General features: G+C 30.7%; 1 protein-coding gene across 1 annotated transcript in view; it reads left to right on the top strand.

Moving 5' to 3' along the window:
- The window catches only part of LOC142324752 (neural cell adhesion molecule 2-like), a 725,167-nt gene that overhangs the window by 210,193 nt on the left and 488,250 nt on the right, over positions 1–26,724 (top strand). The window lies entirely within an intron of this gene.

Genomic DNA, 26,724 nt, shown 5'->3' with positions numbered 1-26,724 from the left:
CCGAGGCTCAGGGAAATAACGAATTCGCGATCACCAGGACGTCTGTTCGATCTGGGTTCCAAAGCAAGACTACCCTTTCTCCATATTCTCAAATAATATACCTACTGCATATTTCCTTTTCCTTATTAATTTTATGATACCCCTATCGTCCTGGGATCCCGACTACGTTGACAACCATGTGCCTACCTAGGCCTAAGCCTACCGCAATAAAATAATTTAAACCTTATTTTACAAAATATTACAAGTAATAGTACATTTCTTAAAACTACTAAAAATACCGATATTCTAAAGAATATTCTCATCGTTTTGTCGGAAGATACTCCACTGTACTTTATTCTCCGACATATATATATATATATATATATATATATATATAGGAAATCCCATTTTGATTTATTTCATTGAAATTTATATATGCTGTTGTAGTGTATTTGAAGTTACGCATGTGAAAATTTGATGAAGATTAGTTTAGATGAGTTACGCTGAATTTAAGGTTGATAAAAGTTGAGGTTATGTGTAGTGGTTTATTTTTCATACGCGCATGTAATGAGTCACAGTAGTAGTGAATCTTTGTGATTCAATGTGATTTTTTTGTTTTTTTTTTTTAATTAAAAAAAACAAGTTGAACCCCTTTTTTATTTATTTATACTTTTAAACGTAAAATGTTTTTTTTTTACGTGTAACTAATTTTTACGGAACAAAGGTTTTTTTTTCAAAAGGAAACTGAATATAATGATGAAAAGGTCGGTCTTCTTGTGTAGAACTGCGCAAGAATTCTTTTATACTTCCTCTTTGTTCAGTTAATGGTGGTCAAAGCAATTACTTAAATAAAAGAAAAATGAAATTTGATTTATACGTAAATTGAATTTATTTATTTGCCCCGATATAACAGTACAACTAACATTTATTTTATCTTGTTCTTTGTTCTAATATCTGTTTATAAAAATCAGAATTCAACAAAACTGTTGCTTTAAAAGTATATTTCTGTATCATATTTCCATGCTCAAGCTTCAAGCTTACGCAATGAAGTAGTTGTGTTTTTTTTTTACTAAATAATTTTATGCTTTCAATTAATTAATGGATATTGTTTGTATTAAGACCTACTGCATACTAATATAATTTTTTACAACTATATTTAGTCACCCCTGAAAAGTCCATAACTTGTAAAGATAAGTTCACGCGCTAAGTAATTATTCTTGTTAATTCTTTTTCGCTTAGATATTGTTTTTTGATTCTATCTAACTCCTGGTAAAGTTCCTCATTCTTCCTTAATTTCTGAGTATCGTTAGTTTTTCTGGGCCCTAGGATCTTCCTTAGTATCCGTCACTTAGCAAGTTACAGTTTATGTATTTCCCCCTAGTTCAGAGCTACGCAATCTGCCGCATATCAAACAGCTGATCTTGTCCATCCTTGAAATTTTTTTCTTGTTTTATACGCTCTTTCTTGTCCATTCCATTTGGTGGATAACTTCACCCAAGTACCTAAATTTGTTCGTCTTCTTAATTCTTCCGAGCTCTACCTGTAACAATTTTAGTGAGTTCTTAATATTCGACATATACTTCTTTTTTTTAGGAAATTTGTAAACCAGTCTTTTTGGCCATTCCGTGTACAACGTTGTTCTGGCAAGAGGGAGAGATCATCTGCAAAGATCAGACAATCAATGTTCAGATTCTCCCTTGCATATCTCAATTTGTCTTGTTTCTGGTTATTATCTTGACAAGCTTTCCTCCATTCTCTTACGACAAGACACAAAGAAGAGAAGAGCAGACAGTCTATACCCCTGCCTGACCCCTGTCTTGATTCCAAAACGATGATATATTTTAAATTTAAATTTAATCTTGGACTTTATATCTGTGAGAGTTTGATTGATGAGGTTTATTAGTTTTGGGTCTGTCCCAAATTCTTTAAGAATGTTGAACATTGTTTTCCGGTCAACTGAATCATAGGCCTTCTTAAAATGTACAAAGGTGATCTCTATTCTCTTGTTCGCAAAGTTCTATTTTCTGACACTCTTTTCTGGCTAAAAATCTGAAATCAATTTTATTACTCGTATTTATTATTATTATTTTTAACATTTGCATAAATAACATTTAAAGTAATAACACTATAATAAAAGATAAATGATACAATATATCGATAAGAGAAATCCAAACCCATTTAATCAACTTTATTTCAAATGGTCTCAACAGAAAAATAAAATGGCAAAGGGACTGTATTGTTATAGCTGTAGTTATTGAATTACCGCATATTGAATAATATCTTTCCACAGATTGGAAAGTTTTATTTTATGTAGAGTATTAAACTAAAGTGATTTCAACAAAAGGTTTATAATGTATTATAATAACTGTTCAGGAGAAGATAAATTTAATACAAACCAACATCGTATAAAAAAAAATAATACACGTAAACTTCTATCAAACTTCCTCCATATGTTTTTTGAGAAAACAAATAATTTTTCTTTAAATAAAAACATTTGAAAAACAACAACAGATCATAAAATTTTGTTTCATATATGCTTTTACACCTTTAAAAACATATTTTTAATTCTTAATAATTACGAAAACAAGATTAAATTGTTTTTTTATCGGAATCATGATATATATATATATATATATATATATGTATTTAATTTTTAAAAACATTCAGTTAAACTTTGTCTATATATCTTAAATACTTTTTTAATCACTAAAATTAAATTTGGAATCTGAATTTTATTAAATTGTGGTTCAAGAAACATTCTGCCAAGTCTTAAAAGTTTATTATATATTATTACTCCGACCAAAAAATATCTTAAATTTTATCTGACCATTCGATGACATAAAAAAACCCTCTAAAAGAAAATCATAAAATATATGTCGAAGAAAAAATAAACTAGTAATAAAAGAAATATATATTTCATATTTGAAGATCTTTTACCATAAAACTGACCATAAATTGACATATCAAAAATATTATAATGGTTTTCAGATTTCATTCTCCCTACAAAACATACACATAAGAGAATATAAATATATATACGCACGCGTACACACACGTAAACAAAAGATGGAAGGAGTTTTAGGAGAGGGTAGAAATAGGTTCATGCAAGCAGTGCTGATTCGAAATATCAGGGATTGGTCTACCCTTTGTTTCATTGTCTTCACTGCGTTAAAAATGCTGACTCCTTATACGATATACTCGACGTAATATCCGTTCCATACATCTGTGCTGATTGTTTGTTATATAATATATATTCTCAGTCTTTGTTTTTAGAACAGAAATTCTAATGTTTTTATATAATTCTTTTTATATTAGAGGCCGCTTGCTGCTCCGCAACGTTATTATTACAAAGTAATATGTATATTTTAAAAATTTGCCTAAAAACATATTCCATTTACAACACGCCTCACCCACAACCTCCTTGTTTTTTTTTCCTTTCCTACCACAGGTAAAATGCGTACTGAAAACCTTTTCCCAGTCTGTCAAGACGTTCTACTGGAACCATCTTGCAGGTAGTTTTTTTATTCTGATTAGAATTGCTCACAAATATGTTATCAAGCATCGACAGATCTTCAAAATGATATTCTTGTAATAACCTCGGACAGTACCTCAGTTAAGTAATAAATGTGGATTTTTTGAAGAACAGAGTAGACTCAATTTTGGGATCCGATGACGCTTGATGACATATATGTGAGTCATTCCAAGAGAATATAAAAAAAATCAGCCCGGTCCGTCTAGTACGGGCTGGAACACCCACTCGGACTTGAAATAGGTTTTAAACACATTTTTTTTAATATATAACATAGTAATATAAAATGATGTGAAGAACCTCATCTGGCTTGTATGTTATAAAGTCTTTTTTTTTTTTTGTAACAAATTCAATAATTTAAGTAAAAAACTGACAACACAGTTATAGGACTTTCACGCCTCGCGGCTTTTTCATGGCTTACACACACAACTTAGTTTAAAATATTTATAATTTTATTTAAATATACTAGGTTTTATTTAATTCAGTGATTCTAACTAAAGCGCGCGTGTTTCATTCGCGCGGGGGTGACGGTACTAGTGACCATTTTAAATACTTTTTACAATTTAAATATTATTCATTTATTTAATTCAACCGCTCGTCTTTGACGTTACAACATACCTGGTTGCGGAGGCTAAACAAAAGAAAAAGAAAGAATACTACAGCAGCTGTAAGTCAGTGCTGCACTAGCGCTCCTTGTATTGAAAGGGGTTACTAATGACACACTGTACCCACTTAGCCAGTAGTTTATTTAGAGCAGTTTTGGGGGTGCGGATGCAATTTTGCAAAAAATCTTTTGGGAAATATTATTACTTTATAATTAACAAATTCGCTTAAGAAAAATAAGACCTTAATTAGGCGAAATCTCAACATACTGAGGGTGACCTTACTGTACAGCTTCACCGCCTTGGCCTTTTACGTTAAAACGTAATGACATCAATGCTATATATATAGAAGTAATCTAACCAAGTTTGGTCAAATCGATGGAGTTGTTCTGGAAATATAAGGTGATTTAGAGGCCAACACCCTGAGCACACACTTACATACGAAGATCCGGAAAATTTCCATCCAGTTTTTTGGGTTTCTTATGAGTCAAAACGTAAAGCTCCTATGAAAACCGCATATACCCAAATTGGACCGATTACTACACTTTACCTTCCATAGCTATAGCTCTGCTATTGCAATAGGCGGGAAAGTAGAAAAATATTACCTTTTTTTTTTTGTACATTGTATTATCCTAATTTTATTTTCTTAATTATGTCTGGAGTACTTACAATTTTTGTTCATTTAATATTTAACCCAGAACGAATTCCATGATTTTAATTTTTATTTAGGCGTCCTAAATAACTATTATATGTTACCTATTAATTCATAAATTTTTTTCTTAATTACATAACTGACCCTAAATTACGTGAAAAGAAAAATTTTGAAAGTTTTTTTTTTAAACAACAAAAATCGTTTAAATTCAAGTGACATATCCAATTGTGTATTAAAAGAATTTCAATATAATCCGTGTAATAATACTTTATTATAATTTTATTTATAAAGAATAAATAATAAAATAATTATTAATTAATAAAAAAAAAATTCATGAATTAATAGGCAACATATAATGGTTTTCAAATTTTATTTTCTCTACAAAATATATTTATATACTAGCTGGTCAGGCTAGCTCGCCCTTACCTTCTAGCTGTTTGGACCCCAATTTATTCTTATTCTCATGGATGTAAGAATAACGTGATAAATATCAAAGTACGGATTTCACGAGTATTGAAAACGAAAGTGAATTATAAAGAGACAGAGTAGTAGTAATATAGTAACTAAAGTACACAGAATTTGACGAGTAAAATTTCATCCCCAAGGGGAGCTAGGGCCTCTAACTATTTCTTCAAATCTTCTTTGGAATAACACATAAGTATACTGAAAATCTAGAAGCAATTAATCTGTAGGTTCTTGCATGATGCTACTGTAAACGGACAGGCAGAACCCGCCAAAACTTTCGCGTTTATATATTTTTTTTTTCTTTTATAATAGTAAATCAATAAGTATGAAAATTAATATTTACGGTTAATTTAAAGAAAGATTTTTTTGCTTGAAATATTTAAAAAATGAAAACTTAGTACTCAAAAGAAAATTCTAAAATAAAATCTTACTTACTAATTAAATCTTTAAGAGGTGTGTTTTGAATGCTGTCTTTGCAAAGTAGAGACGATATATGTATAATGATAGTTTAATAATGTTACACGTTATCGGGTCGACAAAGAATATTTGAGATATCACAAGCGTTAAAATTCTTACATATATATTATTTATTTACTTCTGTATATTTTAATAATTAAATATATGTAAATTATGCGTCACAAAGATAATTTCTAATTCTACTACGAAATTTATAATAACTATTGAAAATTAATAGAGAATTTAAGAAGTAATTTTTATAATGTGATCGTGATTAAAAAATCAATACTAACTCTTATAAAAGAATTATTTATTTACGTCTATTATTTAAAAAAGAAACTGCTTGTATTTTAAAAATAAACTAGCTGCAGAGGCGTGCCTAGGACACGCCCTCCTCAGCTAGGCCCACCGGCCGGGTACCCCTGGCGGGTGGCGTCTCGGAATGGAATTATTAGGTTTCCAAAACTGATTACCTCTTGTGTAAAAATATTTTTTTTTGAATGATGAAAATTGATATAACGAAAGTTAAATTGGAGATTTAAAAGTGGAAATAGATATTAACGAATCGGGATTTCCCGCTAGTGATCGGTACATTTCGGTGCTAAACTAAGGGACACACACACACACACACACACACACACATACACACAGACAGACAGACAGAAACACATACAAATGCCCTTTAGTAGGGTAGGATAATGAACCTGTTTCCTGTACATAATGAACTCGCATAACAAGTTAATCGTAGAAGAGAAAACTGTTGCATTTTTATTGCGAAATGGAATTTTTACGTGACACACTCTTCACTAGTACGCTCTGACTGTTATCGCGCACACACTGCCACTCCAAACGAAACGGAACGCAAATGTGTCTGGGAATGTTTTATCTCCTTACTTATCACAGAACTGGATTTTTTTGCGAGTAATTTATTTTTACGTACTGGACTTTCACTCACTTCGTTATTCACGTACTGCGTATTCGGTTAATCTCTTTTTACCTACTGGTAGGTGCAACATAGAATAAAAGCAAATAGTACACAAAGTCTACGTACCGTTAACTGAAAAATATTTATATTTTAATTGAGAAATATTACTTTTGTAATGGAAATTCCCATGGTCTGAAATCCCGCCCCTTCCGTATCTTCACTATTTATAATTTCAAACGTATTTTTCGTAAATCTATTATATACTGTAAGACACTGTGTGTGACTGATTTAGTGATATGGAGTCAGTTTTTGAAAAAAAGTAAACGAAGAAATCAAATATTGTTTTTGGACGGTGAGAAATTTATTTTTCGGAAAGTATTGAAAATAATGAATCGTTTTGTCGGTGTCCAATCAAAATATGCTCAGTTCGTTTGTTACAAAAATGTCTTAATCTATGGTGCAGTGTGGTATTCGTGTTGTGATTTTTATACCCAGATACTTGGTGCGTAGATCGGGCCGCCTATTTTACTAGGCGAGTATATATTAGGTTTCTGTTGGTTTAGGAAGGCGTAGATTTAGATTACGACTCCTCTCGTCGACCCTCGGTAGTAATTATATCTCCGTGGTTACGAATTGTCTTGTAGCGTCTGTTGATCTATAACTGTTATTTATTCAACCGTAATAATTTCAGAACACTTATTGTCCTAACCATTACTTTAGTTTTCAGATTTTTTTTTGATTTCGAACTTTCTATTAAATTAAAAAATTCGTTCTATTGTTATTTCTGTTTATTTCTTTATATTTAAAAAAAAATTATTTATGTTAATAATCTTCAATTATTCTCTTATTTTTCCTTGTTCTTGAACTTTCCATTTTAGAGATTTTTACTTGTAATCATCAGTGACCCTTTCTCTCATGTCTTGAGAGCTGATGACCCGATTCATATCCCGCGGACAATTACCCGCTATAGCTCACGGTTCTCTACCATTCGAATCAATGTGCCTACAGTTTTTCCAGTCTTTTCAATTTGGTCCAGCCATCTTTTCGCCGGTCTTTCGTGTGACCTGCTGTTCTCAATTTCTCCCTGTATGATTAACTTCTCAAGGTTTTTGTCGGGCCTACGGACAATAATATGACAGTTCGAAATGTGGTTCTACTGTCCACAGTTGAACCACATTTCGAATGCATCAATTCTTCTCTGGTCTTCCAGCTTGATCGTCCAGGTCTCAACACCGTACATGACTACTGGAAAGAATAGTACCTGAAGTAGTCCTAGCTTTTTATTCCTCGTGATTTCCTTATCCTTCCAAATAACTGACAACTTCATAACCGTCTCCTTAGCCACGATAATTTATCTTCATATTTCGGCCGACGACTCCTCATATTTATTTATTGTAAATACTAAATATACGAAACGTCTATCATTATGAAATCACACAGCGCATCACTAAATGCAAGATCGCTGGCTCTGTCCACGATCATAACTTTTGACTCCTTACTTGTAACAATATTAATAATTACGTTTTCTTGAATATAATAATTTTTCTTGGAAATTTGTACATTAATCTGTTTCTTTACAAAAGCTCCTCCGATCTACTTTTTGCCTTTGGTTTATGTATATTTGTACGAGTTATAAATTTCAACAGTCAAAGTAACTTTTTCTAAGAGTAATGATGTTATAAACTCAGCCCCTACATTGGAAAGAGTGAAGGTATCATTTGTAGAGTAGAATACTACCTACAATTAGAAGATCGGGAAAAGTGACAAACAACTCTATATTTGGCTCACTCTGTAAAGAAGTCAAGGAAATTTACTTGAATCATTACTTTCCTATGTAAACTGGCTATGGGATTGTTTATCGAGTCATTTACGTCACGTGTGAGATCGTCTATAAGAGTTAATATTAGATTATAGTATCATAACATTGAATATTTTTTATCGATTGTTTTGTATAACATTTTTAACAGTTTAATATCTTGCATTATTTCTAAGACTATGGAATACGAATCTATTGTTAAACGTTTATTTAATGCGATCCTAACACTTGGAAAATATAATGTTTATTTAGTTAACAATATATCTTTTTAACGAAATATATACTATATTACCCATGAATATTTGAGTCTACGAATCGTCAACGAAGAAATATAACTTTTCAATTTAAAATATGAGCTTTGGCTAAATCACCACACATTAGTCACTTGGCCGAAAACCATCCGGCTAACGGTGAGAATGTTAGAAGACTTAAGCGGCTACACGTTCTGGACCTTAGTAACTCAATAGTGTAATTATACCCGCTTAGTGTTGTGAATTAATTAGTCATTCATTTCCTTCCTCAAAGTTCCTTTTTCCACGTTCATTTATAAGGTTTTTTTGTCTATTTTTTCTAGTGTTTTATCAATCTGTCGTTTATGTAATTCTTGTTATTGTTATTTGTTTTCTATTATATTTGTGAAAGTACAGTTCTTTAAAATTACCTTGTGTGCGTACGTTCTACCCGCAGAACGTAATTTTTTCTCTCAAAAATTACAAAATATCTATATATTTTGTAATTTTTGAGAAATCTCAATGGGGATTTTTTTAATTTGAATATATGTGATACAACTTACTTAAGATTCCAGCAAAAACGTAACCGAATGTAAATAAAAGTTTGAAACAAAAAACAAATTTTATGAAAAATTTTCAAGTATTTTTATGAAAAAAATTAAGTTAATATGTTTCATTTTTTCCACCGAAGTAATGAATATTCTCAGTTCGAATTGTATATTTTGGTTTTATTTTTTAACAAATTCACCGATTCAATTTTTTTCTTATATTTCATACTAGAAGTTTATGTATTCGTCCTGTAGTAATTTTTTTTAAATAACATCCGAAAATTGTTATTTTTACTTTTTTTACTTCCTTATACGAAGTAAAGAAAGTACTGAGGAGGCGAAAAATTTCAGTTTTCAGATTTCAACGAAAATATTCATTTTGACCATCCCTGAATCCATTTTTGACTAGTTTTGGTTGACGTCTGTACGTACGTACGTACGTACATATGTATCTCGCATAACTCAAAAACGATTAACCGTAGAATGTTGAAATTTTGGATTTAGGACTGTTGTAACATCTAGTTGTGCACTTCCTTTTTTGATTGCAATCGACTGAACCAAAAGTGTCCAAAAATTCCCAAAATCCAAAAAAAATTGGATTTTGTACTTTTTCTTAACTGCAGTAATAAGCCCTCATTGAGAGCTTTTCAAGTGTTTGGCACTTATTTTCATTAGTTCAGGCCAAATTAAATTTTAATTAATGAAATATCTAGATCTTACAAGGGGAAAGCACATCGGTTCAAATCAAACTTGCTCCTTTTTTTTAACTTTTTTTTAAATTTAATTATATTGATTTATTAACCTCTTATTGTAAAAAAAATGTTTACGATAAATAACAATTCAATAAGAATAAAAAAAAAGGGAAAAAATATCAGAAGTTATTAATGAAATAAAATTTTATTTAGTTTTCATTTAAAAAAAAATGTATATATGTAATTTATAGGCAAGGAAGTAATGTGGTGCCCACATTACCTTTTTCAAGAAGAAGAAAGTGATCTCGTATGCACTTTAAAGTTTCATAAAGTTTTGCAGTCATCATTGCTTACTCAAAAATTATTCATCATCAAAAGATAAACAAACCATTTTTATTGTAAAACTAACACTTAAATCTTATTTCTCTTTAGTTCATGTGTATATATATGCTTTCAAATATCAAATTTAAAATATTTATTTAAAATTTTTTTTTTAACTCGTTTAGGAGACCTATTTTATCTTGAATGAAATAACCACCTAACTACAAAAAAAAAATCGTATAATATCTTTAAAGATAATTCAAGTATCTCTCCATAAAACAGTAGAGTATGGAAAAAAATTTACAATAAATTCGGTAGGTTAAGTTATAAAGAAGAATTTCTTTCTTATTTAATATTTTTATTTATAGTCACATCAACAATTAAAAATATTAATGACTCAACAAGATTACATTTGTGCTGTAATGTACCGGTAAATGAGTAGTCTTGATTCATGACGATATTCCTGATACGTGTAGTTAATTGAACCACAACCACCAAAAAATACCGGTATCCGCGATTTATTATTGAAATCCAAAAAAAGCGTTTACTTGGATTTAAACATTTTAAAACCTTCGACTTTGAAATCAGCTGATTTACAATGACGAGTTTGCCATTGGACCATTTTTTTTTTTTTTTTTTTATTTATAAAGTACTCCAAAAAATTAAGTGATGAAAATCTGATTACCATGTTAATAACTAAATTACTGTAGGTACACATATTATTGACAGATGAATTAACAGTATTTTATTCAATTTTTACAAGGAATTTGGAATTTTAATACGAAATCATTCCAAAATTGTATGAACCCAGAAAAAAAATAATAAAATTTTTTCAAAACAATATAGATATAAATTTAGTCTATAATAATTAAAAAAGTTGTTTATATAATGAATTTTCTTTTCAAATGAATTTTAATCTGTATGATTTATTTTTAAAGGGAATAAATTTGTGATAAGGAAATTACTTGTTTTGACATCAGTTGTACCACCTGCTTCCTTAGGCAGACTGAATCGTATGCTTGTTACATTCACTATGGAAATTACTAAGCCGGGAGGCTCGCTAAGCATTTGATCCTCATTTTCAGAAGACATGTAGAAATAACTGTATTGTAATCAGAAATGTAATATGCCCTTTAACTATAATGTTAAACAATCATTTGAAGGTTGTTAAGCGATGTAGGGTTTTTATTATTCTAAAAAGAATTAAATGAAATTTCAGTGTAATTTTTTCTTTTAAACGGTCAATTCTCTTATAGTTTTCAATATTCACTGTCAGTTTACCACTGTACTCCAGGAGGTATCTGTTTTCGGTTGGCCTTTTTTTAGTTGATCGCTAATTTTTGCTTTAATGCCTCTGGAATAACATCAGAAATAATTATTTCGTTATGCGTCAGTTGAAAAAGGTGTGCTCAAATGTTTATCTCAAACAAAATGGAAAAAAAAACTCGATAACTGTTCATCGAGATAGAAAAAGTTTTTTATTAAATTTTACACATAAAATGTGTGTAATATCGGCTGCAAATCGAAAAATACCTTATTATTGACGCAAAAATAGCAATAACTCAAAAAAATCAAAAAAGATAAAACAAGACTTTTTTGGAATTTTTTTTGAGTATTTATACATAAGACCTTCAAATTTTGGCTCAAAGAACTTTTTTATATGATAAAGCAAAACGCCAAATTTCAACAAACTCGGTCTGGCAGTTTTTGCACAATAATTGTGCAATCCAGAAAAATAAAAATAAAAATTTGATGTAGACACCACGCGACTTCCTTGTACGCCTATTAAATTACATATACACATTTTTTTCTGCACTTCATTTAAACTTATTTCATTTTCAAGTGAGATACGATCCTCCAATTCTTTAATAAAGTAGACAGTTGCACAACTGCTGAAATATTAATTTTTATTAACATCAAAACAATTTATTAATCCAACAATCTTACATGAAATATTAGGATAGAGTAGACGTCCCTTTATTACTCGTATTACTAGATCAGTATTATTCGTATCTTCGTGAGTTACTGGTTAACAAAAGTTTCAGATTTCTGGCGTGTCGTGTAAAAAAAGTTAATAATAATTAAGCTATGCTGTTTAGTGAACTTCTGTATACTGGTTACAAATGTTAATTTCGACCTTACGGTGTAAAATATTCAGTTTTATTATTGGATTATTTGGTGAATAATCAAAAATGAAAAAGAAACAATCATACAAGAAAAAGAAAGATAACATAAAGAAATACATCTTAAAAAAACGACAAGAAGATGAATATGAAGAGGAAGAAAATATTAAAAACAAAGAAAGAATAAAAAATTAAAAGATGATAAATATAAAGAGAAAGAAAACGTAAGACCAAGGAAAGAATAAAAAGATTCGGATATAATTTACCTGAAAATGAATTATTTTAAAGTAATTAGTTGACTTTATTATATCTTTATCAAATTTATGTTAGTCAACGTTCAATCTCTGGTAATTACCAAATCTTCTGCCAGTTACCTAAATACTAAGTTATTAATTAAATACTGAGGAAATTATACTACACATAGTTTACAGGTTATTAAAACTTAAGTACTAATTACCGTCTGTTGTAATGAATATAAGAAAATCATGGAATAAAAACAGATGGAAACAAAAATGGTGCCAGGGACCTGCCAACAGGCAGAATACCGCATGATGATGACGATAATGAATAAATCATTTTATTTTGATCCTTTTAAAAATGATAAAATAAAATTATTTATGAAATGAAAAATATTACTTGAAATTATATAATATAATTCAAAGAATAAAAGGGAAGTGAAATAAATTGCTATTCATTTTACGACAAGAAGGAATAAAGAATCGTTCTATAAAGTAAATAATTGTCGTAAAAGAAAAAGGAAATTAAAATTAATATTTAATTTCTAACTATATTTAAAATTCTATAAATTACTATTTCTTTGCCCTAAGGCACTTCTTCTATGATATCACCATCCTTCTATTCTTTATTACCTCTTAGTTAATTTTAAATATAATATTTTAAACTTTTATATTTAAAATCATCGCTGTTTAAACCTTTATTTATGTTATATACTTATCGATCCTTTTCAGTCTTTCTTCCGTTTAGATTACTTTGATTCAGCCCTTATATTACCAAGTAACCATTACATTTATTTATATAACTCTTATCTATCCAGAGTCTTTCGCCTTTATTTTACATAGTAACAAATTTTCAGTTTTTATTAATAACATATGAAAAAAGATATACGAGTATACGTAACTCCAAATAACACTGTCCAACAAAAAAATCTTTATTCGAATGTTTCCTCCACTTCATGAGTCAAATTTTACTAATTTTGGGTTAAGAAAAACAAATATGACAAAGAAAAGTTTTATTAGCTCTAGTTTCTGTCGTATAAAATAGGTGGAAGTATTTTATCTTCACGGAATAAGAGAAAACGATACATTTTAATTACATGTACCAACAACATAGAAAGTCCATTTGAAATTTTTTTGATGACAGGTACATTCTAAGAGTTCTTAATTGATGGAAGAATACCTGCCAGCTGGTTGGGTCTGAAGAGAATAATATGGTGGCTTCATGAGATCGGTGTCTTTTGGCTTTCCTCTTGTGAATTCCAGAGCATCCCTATATACGACCAGCAGTAATCCGCAATCATTGCTTCATTCCAACGACCCTGATATCTTTGTTCCATTATAGAAATATCTTGATGGAATCTTTCTCCATGTTCATCACTAACAACTTCACAACTAGGAGGGAAAAGTCAGGTGTGAGTGGAAAAAATGGATTTTAAGGGATATGTTGTATCCGAGTTGATAGTATTTTTGCAGAAGTACTGACACCAATTGACTGTAGTTTTCATTTTTTTTATTGGCTCAAAATCTATTAATGACTCCCTTTAAGGTCTGGAATGAGATCACTCAATTCCGCTTGACTCAGTCTGTGCGGTTTATCGTCAAAATTAGAGTCATGGGATGTGGAAGGCTTGTTGGGTTCTTCTTCTTCCACACTTTCTTCATTTTCTACTACAAGTTCATAATTTTTGGGTGGAGCAGGAACTGGTAAACTATCTGAATGTGGAATAGGTCAAATAGCAGATGGAAGATTAGGATATTGAACTATTCCTCTTTTCTTCATTGAAAATCCTACCATTATAGATGGAGTCAAACAGAAATAGCAGATATCTGTATAGTTTGTAGGCTCCCGCAAAACCACAGGTACAGCAAAAGCAATAGATTGTTTTTTTTTTAATGTTATTTTTCAGCTACTCTCACAATATAATTGAACAAGAGTTGCAACATCTATGTGGAGTCCATGACTTATCCTGGTCTCCTACCTTCATACCAAAATAATGCTGATAGGCAGTCTTCACAAGAGGGGTCAGATTGCGTTTCTGTAACGAAAATGATATTTCACCACAAATATAACAAAAATTATTCACTAAATTTACACATTTTTGTGGCATTTTGATTTAACAAATTTTCACTTCAAAAGCACTCGAAAACCAGAAATTCTGCACTAATTACAACAAAACAATATGAAACTCACAGTCACAGCAATAGTAATAATGCTTATAACTTAAAAACAGCTGTTAAACGTTGTGTTTTGTCATTTAACAGGTGTGACAACTCAAAAAATAAATTACCCCCAAAATAAAAATGTAGATCGGATAAAATATGACATATCGTTGCATCTCCAAAGCAAGAGCTAATTGTTCATTTTTATGGTGATTTTTGAATTCAGCAGATGGAAATACATATTAATAAGCTATTTTTAAGCTCAAAACATTTTCATTGTTGGGCAATGTAATTAATGGCTTTTTTTTTTAACTGTAATAAATCTTCATCGATGGTTTTGCCCTTTGTTTTATAAAAAATCGTAATATAATGTTTCCGTTATATTTAAACAAAAATGCTGAAAAATATTCAATATTTAAATGAAGTGCTTTTTTTTAATATAATTAAAATTCTGTTGATATGATGGTATTTACTTTTTATAAAACATTCTTTTACAAATAGTACTTATTTATTAAGTTTTATATTCATAATAGTATATAACATAATAAAGCATACAGTTTATCTAAATACAACAGCACTAGTTTCTGTTTACACTGTGGTTGGAAGAAGTAATCTTATATTTAAATTTTACTTTTCGTTTAATATTACAGCGTACAAAACAGGAAAGGTAATTGTGTAGAAAATTGAAATTCATATTGTACAAAATTTAGAATTGTGTGCAAAAAAAAAGCTATGAAGATTTATATTTATTTTCGGACTTAAAGAATCATGAAATGTCGAGATCCGGCCTACACACTTTACAAAAATATGTGTGTATGTTACCACTATTTTTCTTAATATTTCAGATTCGGTTATCTTACCAAACTAATTTTGTAATATTATAGATAGTTTGACTCCTGATGCTATAATTTATACAGATGGCTTTAAATACGCTAATTCTGTTGGTTGTGCTTTAGTGCTTGGTAACAGAATATAGATGTTTGGTTTAACCACCATCGTCAGAATTTTCCTTGAGGAGCTGTATGTTTAAAGCCAATAAGGCTTTAAAAATAATTAGTCTAACATTTCAACTTGTACTTGTCTGCTCAGATTCCATGAGTGCCTTACAGGCGATTAGTGACATATATTCTTGACCACCGTAGGGGAAGACCACCTTCTTGACCACCTTCTACCACCCCATCCGTTCCGAGCATTTATGGGCTTTACCGGAGGTCATCTTCAAAACCTAGGCTTTTGACATATTGCAGTCCGTCACGGCCACCGATTCGAATACCACAAGTGACATTCCCATCGGTATACTGCTATTTAATGAACTCAGAACAAAACACATCCCACCGAGTCTTAAGTAAGCCTGAAAGGACCTAACTAAACTAAGGAATTGAACTAGTTACCCGTAGAAGTTAAAGCGAATTCAACACACAACATGAAACATAAAACTATTACACGTAACAATAACAACACAGTAACATTGAAGCAAAACAAAGGACAAAAACAAAAACAAAATTATAAAACAAAACTTCAATAAAAACAGAAACAAGATATACCCAAGCAGAGCTCTAGATCCCCTCAGCAATCCTTTCCTTTGCTAAGTACACTATAAAACTCTCCGCTACCGCCCATTTAACCTGGCTTCTCTAGTTTATACGAAGATCCAACGCCGACCCGATAAGTCCCCTTGATCTTAATCAAGCTGACAGATGGTCTCAGTATTCATTAACTCGTACTTTAGGCTCTCATAAAGAACATGGTAGGTGTCGTCCAATTGTCTATACTGAGGACACATCCCAGAATCTACCAGGCCTAATTTCTGCAGTCTAGAAGCACCATGACCGGAAAGAAATTGCGTCACATATTTATTAGAATGGATCCTGACCCCCGTAGGGAAAGACACCCTCCGCCAACCCTTCCGTTCCGAGCCCTTACGGGCTTTACCGGAGATTATCTTCGAAACCTCGGCTTTTGAGGTATTCCACTCCTACTCGCCTAGGATCCCACCGATGCGAATACCACAAGTAACGTTCCAATCGGTGTACTACTATTTAATGAACTCAAAACAAAATACATGTCACCGAGTCGTAAGCAATACTGAAAGAACCTAACTAATCAAAGGAATTGAACCACCCACCATTAAGGTGCACCCTCTAAACACCCTATTGGCTGTGAGATTCAGAGTTATTTCGCAAATGACTCAATGTAATACAATGTGAGCTTCTGCAGCATCTCCAACTGTATTGGAATTTCAGACAATGAGCGCGCTGACGGTGTAGTGAAAGAAGCTTGTTTCCAGCTTCCTCACCAACCGCGTCGCTTCGATCGATCTTGTCTGTTTCCTGAAGAGGGTGGTTCATGATGAGTGGCAAAGTACGAGGAATGTAATGCTGCCAGGAACAATAAACTTCACCCAAGTAAGAACACTGTATCCACCAGGTTGGTCTACTGGTGAACGCGTCTTTGCAAATCAGCTGATTTCGAAGTCGAGAGTTCCAGCGTTCAAATTCTAATAGAGGCAGTTACTTTTGAATACTAGATCGTGGATACCGGTGTTCTTTGGTGGTTGGATTTCAATTAATCACTCATCTTAGAAATCCATTTCTAAGATGAAGGGTGAGATTGTAGAAGACTACATTTTACTTACACTCATACGTATCATCCTCATTCACCCTCTGAAGTAATACCTGAAGGTGATTCTCGGAGGCTAAACAGGAAAAAGATAAATAAATAAGAACCTGTCATCGTTGATCTCCTTATGCGGAAATAACCATCGATAGGAGGTTATTATTTGCCGTTTGCTAATAGGGCACACTAGGCTCACTCATGGATATCTGATGACTCAGATGTACCAGTTTGTGTTCGCTGCGACTGCCGACTAACATTGCACCACATCCTTGTGGATTTTATCTCTTAAGCGGTGTTGCGTCGCAAGTTTAAAGTAGGGACTAACTTGCGAACTACGAGTATTCTAGGGAATAATTAAATATTATCTATGTTTTACAATTTCTTAGGGCCGTCTGTTTATATTCAAATATTTGAATTACTGTATGTCCCGTGCTTTAACTATTCATGCCATTTGTCGTAAAGGAGATGGTAATTTTGTTATTAATTGTTATAACTGCGAAAGATTATTATAACTGATATGTACAAAAGGATATATCTTTGAATGTTATATCGTATTTAGCATACGTTACAGGCTCTTTATTTTTAAGATGTATTTTTACATTGCTGGGTTTTAGTTTTTAATTAATTTTTATTAGTCAACTTTTAATATTTATTTTTTTTTACAACAAATATATCGTTTCCGCGCGATGTTAACGCGAAAGCATTTTTCGCTCAGAAAAAACAACTTAATATATTAGGAACTGATTGAAGTTAAAGGACAGTCATTAGAATGATTACTATATATTAGGAATGGATTATTTTAAACGATTGAAAAATCTTTTTAGAGGTGGGGAAATCTATAAATAACGGTTGTTATATCACGATAAAGATATCGGAAATGTAAATATATATATATTTTTTATTTTACTAACAAAGAGATGTCCTGCCGCAAAATATTTCATTACACATGATTTTGTTAAATGTTTTTACCAATTGTAACTAAATAACGTTCATGAATTTAGCGAACTAACAACAACAAAAACTTTTACTACGAAAAGTTTCAAAATCATGAACATTTTTAGTTCTTTCTTGAATTGTTTTAACACGGCTGTAACCCTAAATTTTTGCTTTCTTATCTCCAAAACACAAATATAATTTTAGATGAATCGTTCGTATAAACAAGTATAAATCGTTCATGCACTGCGCGCATCTGCCTGGCGCACCACCATTGGTCCGCTCTGCGCAAGTAAATAAACAAACCCACGCACCATCCTTTTTTATGGGAAAGAGAGTTATTTTAATACAAATAATATTTGCAATTTTTTTGTAATATCCTTCCGACAAATATTTAAATTATACAAATTATCCAACCAGTATTTGTTTTTATTAATTCTATTTTGATTAATTAGGATACCAATTATTAGTAAAAGCAATGGTTTTGGGATGCTAAGTCTCATTTTAATGATTTTTTTTTTATAAAGAAGTGTGAAGTATTAAAATGACTTTTTATTTCATATCTGCGAGCTTAAAAAAGTTAAAGGTTGGAATAAATTCTTTTAGTAATGAGATACTGATGCTGTTTTAACCTTTTGAAAAAACCTTTCAAGAATGTAGGGATATAGTATGGTACATCGATAAAAGTTTCTGTAATCAATAAGTACATTGATATCGATTTCATTACGATAAGGATTACATTTCGAAAGAATGACAGAAGGGTTATATTTTTCCCTTTATTAGTTTACTTTGTAATTAGTTTTAATTACAAAATTATTTTTAAATAACTTCTCACCAGTTTATTTAAAATACAGTTAAAAAGGTCTCATTTACGGAAACTGTATTACTTTTATCAATGAATTTTACAGTAACTCTTTTTTAAAACTTAAAATTTTCAGTATTCCTTTCAATCTACACATAGATATGTTCTTAAAACAATTTTCGTAAATGCCTTTTAATTTGTATTATGTTTTAGTACTAAATAGTATTAGTTTCTTATACTTAGCAACTTCATATATTTATCTTAATATTATTTCATCTATTTATATTAAATTATAGATATGCACTTTAATCACATCATGATTAGTTGTGCATTCAATTAACTGATAAAGGTTTAAATAAGGTATTTCATAATTCATCCCGACAAATCCTAGGGAAGTTGTTTTTTTTATTCATGGATTACCATACGTACCCACTTCTGACATTATCTATATCAGGGGTGGCCAACGTTTCTGTATATTAGATCGACTTTTTATGTTAAAAGTGTGTCGCGATCGACTTGTCATAGGCGTCGTCTAATGGTGAAGAAGGGGTGTGTAATGCATAATATGTTTATACACTGTGTTTCAGTATAAGGTGCATTCCAGCGAGGTATGGGTACATAAGTAAAATATATTATTTTTTAAATCACTTATTTTTTCGAGATATAGGCTCATGAAGAAAATAAATTTCCTGACCCAACTCTTGATAGCAGCATTCCGTACATGCGGTACCTAAAAAATTCGATTTTACGACACTTTTTCAAGGTAGATTTTTACTAACTTAAAATGTAATACAACATTTTAAGTATAAAAACAATACTGACTTCTTAATTCTAAAATAGTATTATTTTTATTCCTAATATATTTGTAATACTGTCCCTTATTTTTCTCTCAGTGTAATGACCGCAATTTAGAGATCTTTTGCTGTGAATGCTCACTTATCAAATAAATAGATAGGTAAGAAAAGCAATTTAATTTAAAACAAACAAAAGGTACTTACATTTTAATCAGAAAAAAATTGAAACTCAACTTGGTCACCGAGAATAAATAATATTGATTAATAATAATACTGTTAATACAAATGAAAAGAAGTTACCGTATGACACTACCAAATATTCAAGCTACCTGACTGTGTTCTTCGATGAGTCGAGTCGTAACTGTTGCGTTCACGCGTTGCGTCCGGCGACAAGTGTAACACATAAGTCAAAATGTATTGTGCTGGGTGGGCGGAGATCACAGTGTCAGGCTGTCAGAATTCTAGGAATTTATGACCTTGGAAAATTCCCAGAATGCATTAAACTATTGCTAGAAAGTTTTGTCTGCTACAGCCGCTTCAAAGTACACGGAATTCCACCCCCGACATTGCGAGCGATCAACAATCGACCAAAATTAGCCTCGCGATCGACCGGTCGATCGCGATCTACTTGTTAGCCACCCCTGATCTATATAATATGTTATTATGGAATATTAATAAAATGTCTATTTATTATTGCTTCCTCTGTTTAAGAAATATTTGAGGACAGTGGTATTCACAAAACTACCCTCTCCTATAATACTGAAAATTTGCAAATTTCAATCAGAAATGATTTTAAAAGATTGCTTTATAATTTAATAGTTAATTATTGGTGTAAAATATAATTAATGGGTGTTAAAGTTTCGAATTGATGAATTTGAAGAACAAGTAAAATGAATTTCAGTTATTGCTCATATTTTTAAAGTTGATTAACACTAAACCATGAAATCTGGTAATGTGCTTATTCTATATTTGAAATTTTGATGCCAATAAATTTTTAATTTAAAAATATTTTTTTTATAAAGTGGAGAGATTTCCAAGCAACATCATAAAAGTTTTGGAACTAGTCGCTTTTTATGTAATAGAATAATTTAAAACACGCTATTGTGAAATTAAACTGAAAATGATTTAAATACGCAAGTAAAGTAGCTTTATTAAAAAAAAAATCAGATTCTGTATAACTAGTTGGTCAGGACTCGTTTCGCTTGTCTTTCCCGTGTAGCCGTCGAATCTTCGTTGTTTTCTTTATCCTCGTGGTTGTAAGAATAACACTGATAAATATAACATTTAAAGCCTAAAAACGTTTTCCTTCAACGATGTTGAAGGTGTTCATGATGTTGCTTTCCTTCAACGTTTCCCTCGTTCTTGAAATACAAGCTCCTGCTGCAGACAGACACATCCTTTTTGGTTCTTCTTTTCACTACCCTAAAATATCCTATATATCAGGAAGGGTTCAAGTTAGAGCGGTAAAAATCGAGTATATTATAAAACGCATAGTCTACTACTTTTACTCGATAAACGAAATTAATTACGGTATTCGGAAATCGTCAAAGAAGAAATATTCACAATTTTACCCCCAAGAGAGAACTTGCCCTCCTTGGACAAGTTGTATGGCTTAATAGTTTCTCTTGGGTAACACGAATATAGCCTGAAGATTTGAAAGCAATAAGTTGATTGGTTCTCGCGTGATGCTGTTGCAAACGGACGGAACCGTCACAACCTTTTGTATTTATATATTAGGTATAATTAGTAGTTAACGTAATTGAAAATAATGATAGATATTGGAAACATTTAATTTAAGTTAGCAATGACTGAATAATTGATAACGTTTCGTATAAATGATTCTATAGTGGTATATTTATTATGAGACGATATTTTACTACTAACGATAAATTCTTATAAGTACACCAATCAGCTGGTTTGTCAGTTGGTTTTGCCATTTAGTTGTTTTATACGTTTAGTGAATTAGGTTAAGTACTATTTATTAATGTTAGCGTCCATGACATTAACTACGCGAAAAAATTTGTTTAAAATCTGCAAAGAGAGTTAAAGCGTAAAAGAGTATAAAAATTATTACACTGATGTTATATAAAAACACACAACTCGTGTGAAGGCCAATATTAAAATGGGTACACATTGCTCATTATAATAGTTACACTTGACATAATCAGAAGTAAACTAGCTTGTTTACATTAAACAAAATATAAAAGTAAACACTTTGATCCTAACACTTCCTCTTTACAAATATACGGTTTACTTTTAATGTTACAAGATTGTATTTATGGAACCGTTTAATCATAACAGAGAAGTTAAATAAACTCACAACAGTATTCTAGTTATACTTGGATAAATTTGGTTGTTTTGTTGTTATAATTTCGTTTATTTTTAGTTAATAATGAGTGCATATCAAACATGTTTTAAATTATAAAAATATTTTTATGAAAAACCAAGGGTTACTTGACATAATGGGTATTGACAGTAATAAATTCAGTGATACTGCAATCCAGTCACAATTTTTAACATCAACGGTCCCAGATAGAACTATTTAACACATCATTAAACTAAGTAAGGACAAAGATATGATTTTTTTAAATTTAATATGTTTTAAAGAAATTAAATTTTATTTCATAAGATTCCATTCGGTTTAGTTATTACTGTTTAATAAAATTCAGCAATATTGCTTTATACCTAAATTTGTCGTGTTCCTGGCAACATTCCTTACAATTACCAGATATAAATATAGTAGTTCTGCCTAACAATCTTAATTCATCGTAAATTAGGCATCTAAGAAAAATGTTTTATATTAAATCAAACAGAAGTAATTTGATAAAGATTTTATAATTATAGCCATTTTTTATGAATTTATATTTTCAGTTTAATAGTACATCATACCTATTAAGCTGATTTTGATTATTTATTTTGAATTGATCGTTGAAATTTGTAATCATAATTTGAAGTCCGTTGATGGATATTTTGGTGGGATAGTAAATACTTGTTAATAACCAAAATATTACAATTATAATATAAAGTTTACAAAACGTGACGTAATGGGAAAATGAATAAGTTACAATAGCAGTTGAAAATGGTTATAAGTGATTCACATAATTGAATACGACGTTGCATGCTCTTAAACACTTGTAACGTTTGTTGAGGAATTGTAGCAACACTCCGTTCATTTTAGTTCTGCAATTCGAGAATGAGTTTTGTAAGCAGCATCCTTAACGTATTACCACAAGAAAATTGAGGATGGGAAAACCAGGAGACCGAGGGGACCATAATCCCTTTTAAATCACTTGTCCGTGAAAATACTGATAAAAGAAATTGTATTAATTTCGGTTGTATGAGGCGTAGCATTTTCCTGCTGATACCACGTTTACTATAACAGGTCTGCAGATATAAAGTTTAGAAATTGTTGCCCCATCTGTATGTAGCGCTCACTGTTCTTTGCACCGTGAAAGGATGCTAGGAAGATTTGCCTACGTAACATTGCACACCAAACACCCAATCTTTGGCCGTAAAGCTGATGTGGAGTTTGCGTACACCAAATGCGTCAATTCGTTGCATTCACGTATTCATCAAGGTGATGAATACGTCCATGCCTCGTCAGACCAAAACCAATCGTCGGGTTCTTCCCCATGTAGAATTACAAATAACATGAACCACTGACAGAAAGCTACACGTTTTCCAGTGTCTGCAGGTTACATCGTGAAGAACACGAATCCTGTACGGATGCATCTTTAAACACTTATCAACGAAGAGATCAGACCTGCTAGGTAGTCGCTTTCCATGGGTTAGTTCCAGTGAAAGTAGGTTAGTTCCATGATACCCATCGGGTTGATCTAGTGGTTAACGCGTCTTCCCAAATCAGCTGATTTGGAAAGTCGAGAGTTACAGCGTTCAAGTCCTAGTAAAGTCAATTATTTTTATACGGATTTGAATGCTAGATCGTGGATACCGGTGTTCTTTGGTGGTTGGGTTTCAATTAACCACACATCTCAGGATTGGTCGAACTGAGAATGTACAAGACTACACTTCATTTACACTCATACATATCATTCTCATTCATCCTCTGAAGAATTATCTAAACGGTAGTTACCGAAGGCTAAACAGGAGAAAAAGAGAGAGGTTAGTTCCATGAAGTCTAAGCGTCGCATAGAGTTCATGAAACTAACAGAATGTGCAACTTGCACATTCTGTAGGTGTCGATCAACTTTTCTGGTGTTAGCACTTTCGGTCGACCATTTTTGGCTGCATTTGCCATATTCCCTGCCTCTTTGAATTTGATGGAGAACTTATTTGGTGCATCCACACCATATTTTTCTGTGAAGGCATTTTGGCTCTAGGCATAACTGGCACATCTAATGTGTTGGGAGGAGACAGACAATGAATATTTTATGTTGCATTGTGTAACCCATTTTTCCTCAGTTTTCCTCTATTAAACATGCAACAAAAGAAGGAAACATTCCGCCATAAAGTTGCATCACTTTTTAAATTATATAATAAAAATAACAGCAATATTTTCACATTTGATTTAGGCTTGTAGAAGTACTACGGATCTTTAACTGTTATGACTTATCTCCATAATATTAATAGATTTAATCCCTACTTGACCTAATCTTGGAATCCTTCAGATATTTATAAAATTATGTGTATGAATAATACTGATTCAGATGAAATGTTCTATTCCAACAAATATTAACATTTTTTTGTAAACTGATATTGAAAAGTTATATTATGAAGTTTCTAAGTTATGGTATAAACTATAAATGGTATTAATGTAAAACAATGTAGAATTAAAGAAACATTCTCAATAATGGTTAAAAAGCATTTTCTGACCAATAAATTTTATTAAATTTTTTGATCCACTTTTAAAAAATTCAACTTTAATTTATTACGTATTTAGAATATGTATTGCGGCAACAATAACAACAGTTTTCTAAATTAAAAAAGATATAATCAACTCATTTTTACATTACCGAATATTATATATAAAATATAACCAAACGAAAGTATTTCTTCCAGCTAAAATTCCTATATCCAGAAGTTTTTCAACGTTTTGTGATTCCTGATTTCAAATGACTAAACTTTTATACTGATTTATTTCTCAGGAATAGTTACCCATTACCATGAATCCTCCAATGGTATTTTGGGTTTTAAAATATTGATTTAGTTCAGTTTTTTTAAATTCCGACTCATGAAGATTTATACATATTGAGAATGTGTTATATCTCAAAACGAATTGAATTCTACCCATTACCATGAATCCTCCAGTGGTATTTTGGGTTTTAAAATATTGATTCAGTTCAGTTTTTTTAAAATTCCGACTCATGAAGATTTATACATATTGAGAATGTGTTATATCTCAAAACGAATTGAATTCTATTTGTAAATAGATTTTAAATTTAAAAAAAAATAATTTCGGTCTTGCACTAGAATTATTAGAGGTATTATTTATGTTACTTTAATAAAACTCCGTTAGATATTTGATTTAAAAATCATTCATTAAATTTTTGCTCAGTTTTTCAATTTAAAAAATCTTCAGTTCATAAGTCTATTTGTAAATACTCCTTAAATTTCGAGATATCTAGTTCAGCTTTCTTTACGCTTGGTCTTTAGATAGTTAGATAATTGTGCCTACATTTTAAGTAATGAGTAGAGTTAAAGGTTTTATATTCACGGATCAAAAGGCCAGGCTACTTTTTTAATTAAAATTCAACCACAAAACTAATATCAAAGATAGTATCGAGGAGCCGTTTAGCGTAAAAACCCAACTAGTTCGGTCGGGTGTGTAATTATCAATTTCCCATAGAGACAGGCTAAATTTTAGATAAATATTTGCGTCATTCCGTCACGTTTTCAGTTTATTTTGTTTTATCTTTTCTTTTTTTTAAACAGATAATCAAAATAATTTTAATTTAAAAATTGCCAAAAATATTGCGTTTGAGATATTTTAAATTAGATTTATGGTACCATACAAAAACCTTAGTTCTGGGTAAAATATTGAAAATTTTTGTTTCATTTTACTTTATTATCATACATTGCATGAGTTTAATTAGTAGGTTAATTTGGATTTCAAAAAAATAACATCATACACTGAAATTTCTAATATATTTCTAAAATATCAAACAAGTTTTTAATTAAACATTTAGTATACAAAGTAACGAAATAGTGAAGTTTTTATAGTGAACAAAAACAAAAAATTTTATGTCAAACGACTATCGGATTTGTCATCTGCAACCCCAAAAACCTGCGTAGCCGTTTTGCAGATTTTGAAAAATTTTACACCCGCACAGTTTTATCATATGAAACTATTTTTAATACATTGATAACAAAGTAAATAAATATGTAGTTTAATATAATAATAATTTACATCTTAACTACTGGGGTATTTGTTAAATTATATGCAAATGGTAAAAAAATTCAGCAATGTTTTTATTAAAATTTTAGATAACTGTCTTCTTTATTTTAAACTATTTATTAAAATTAAACTATTTTATTAAAATTAATAATTTCGTTTTTATCCTGATGCAAGAAAATTTTTATTACTAAATTTCTTTACTTGTAATAAAGTACGAAATTTTTCATTCGTCTTAAAAGGAGTTGATTAAAATTCCATCTAAAAAATCTTTTATAACCTGCAGCTATTTTTAAAAAATTATATATATATTTTCATATAATTATTTTACCTTAAGTTTTGTGTACCTTTATTTATGATACTGTGTAATTCAAATAATTTTTTTAGATTGCTTAAATATAAAAACTAAATTGGCATTAACTTATGCAGTTAGATCAGGATCATTTCGTATCAGCAGATAATTGTTCTTGAATAACACATTTTCCCCCCCAAA

The sequence above is a fragment of the Lycorma delicatula genome, chromosome 5 (genome assembly GCF_047948215.1).
Source record: "Lycorma delicatula isolate Av1 chromosome 5, ASM4794821v1, whole genome shotgun sequence".
Lineage (NCBI taxonomy): Eukaryota > Metazoa > Arthropoda > Insecta > Hemiptera > Fulgoridae > Lycorma > Lycorma delicatula.
The sequence above is the reverse complement of the archived record's forward strand: the minus strand, read 5'-3'. Positions and strand labels throughout refer to the sequence as shown.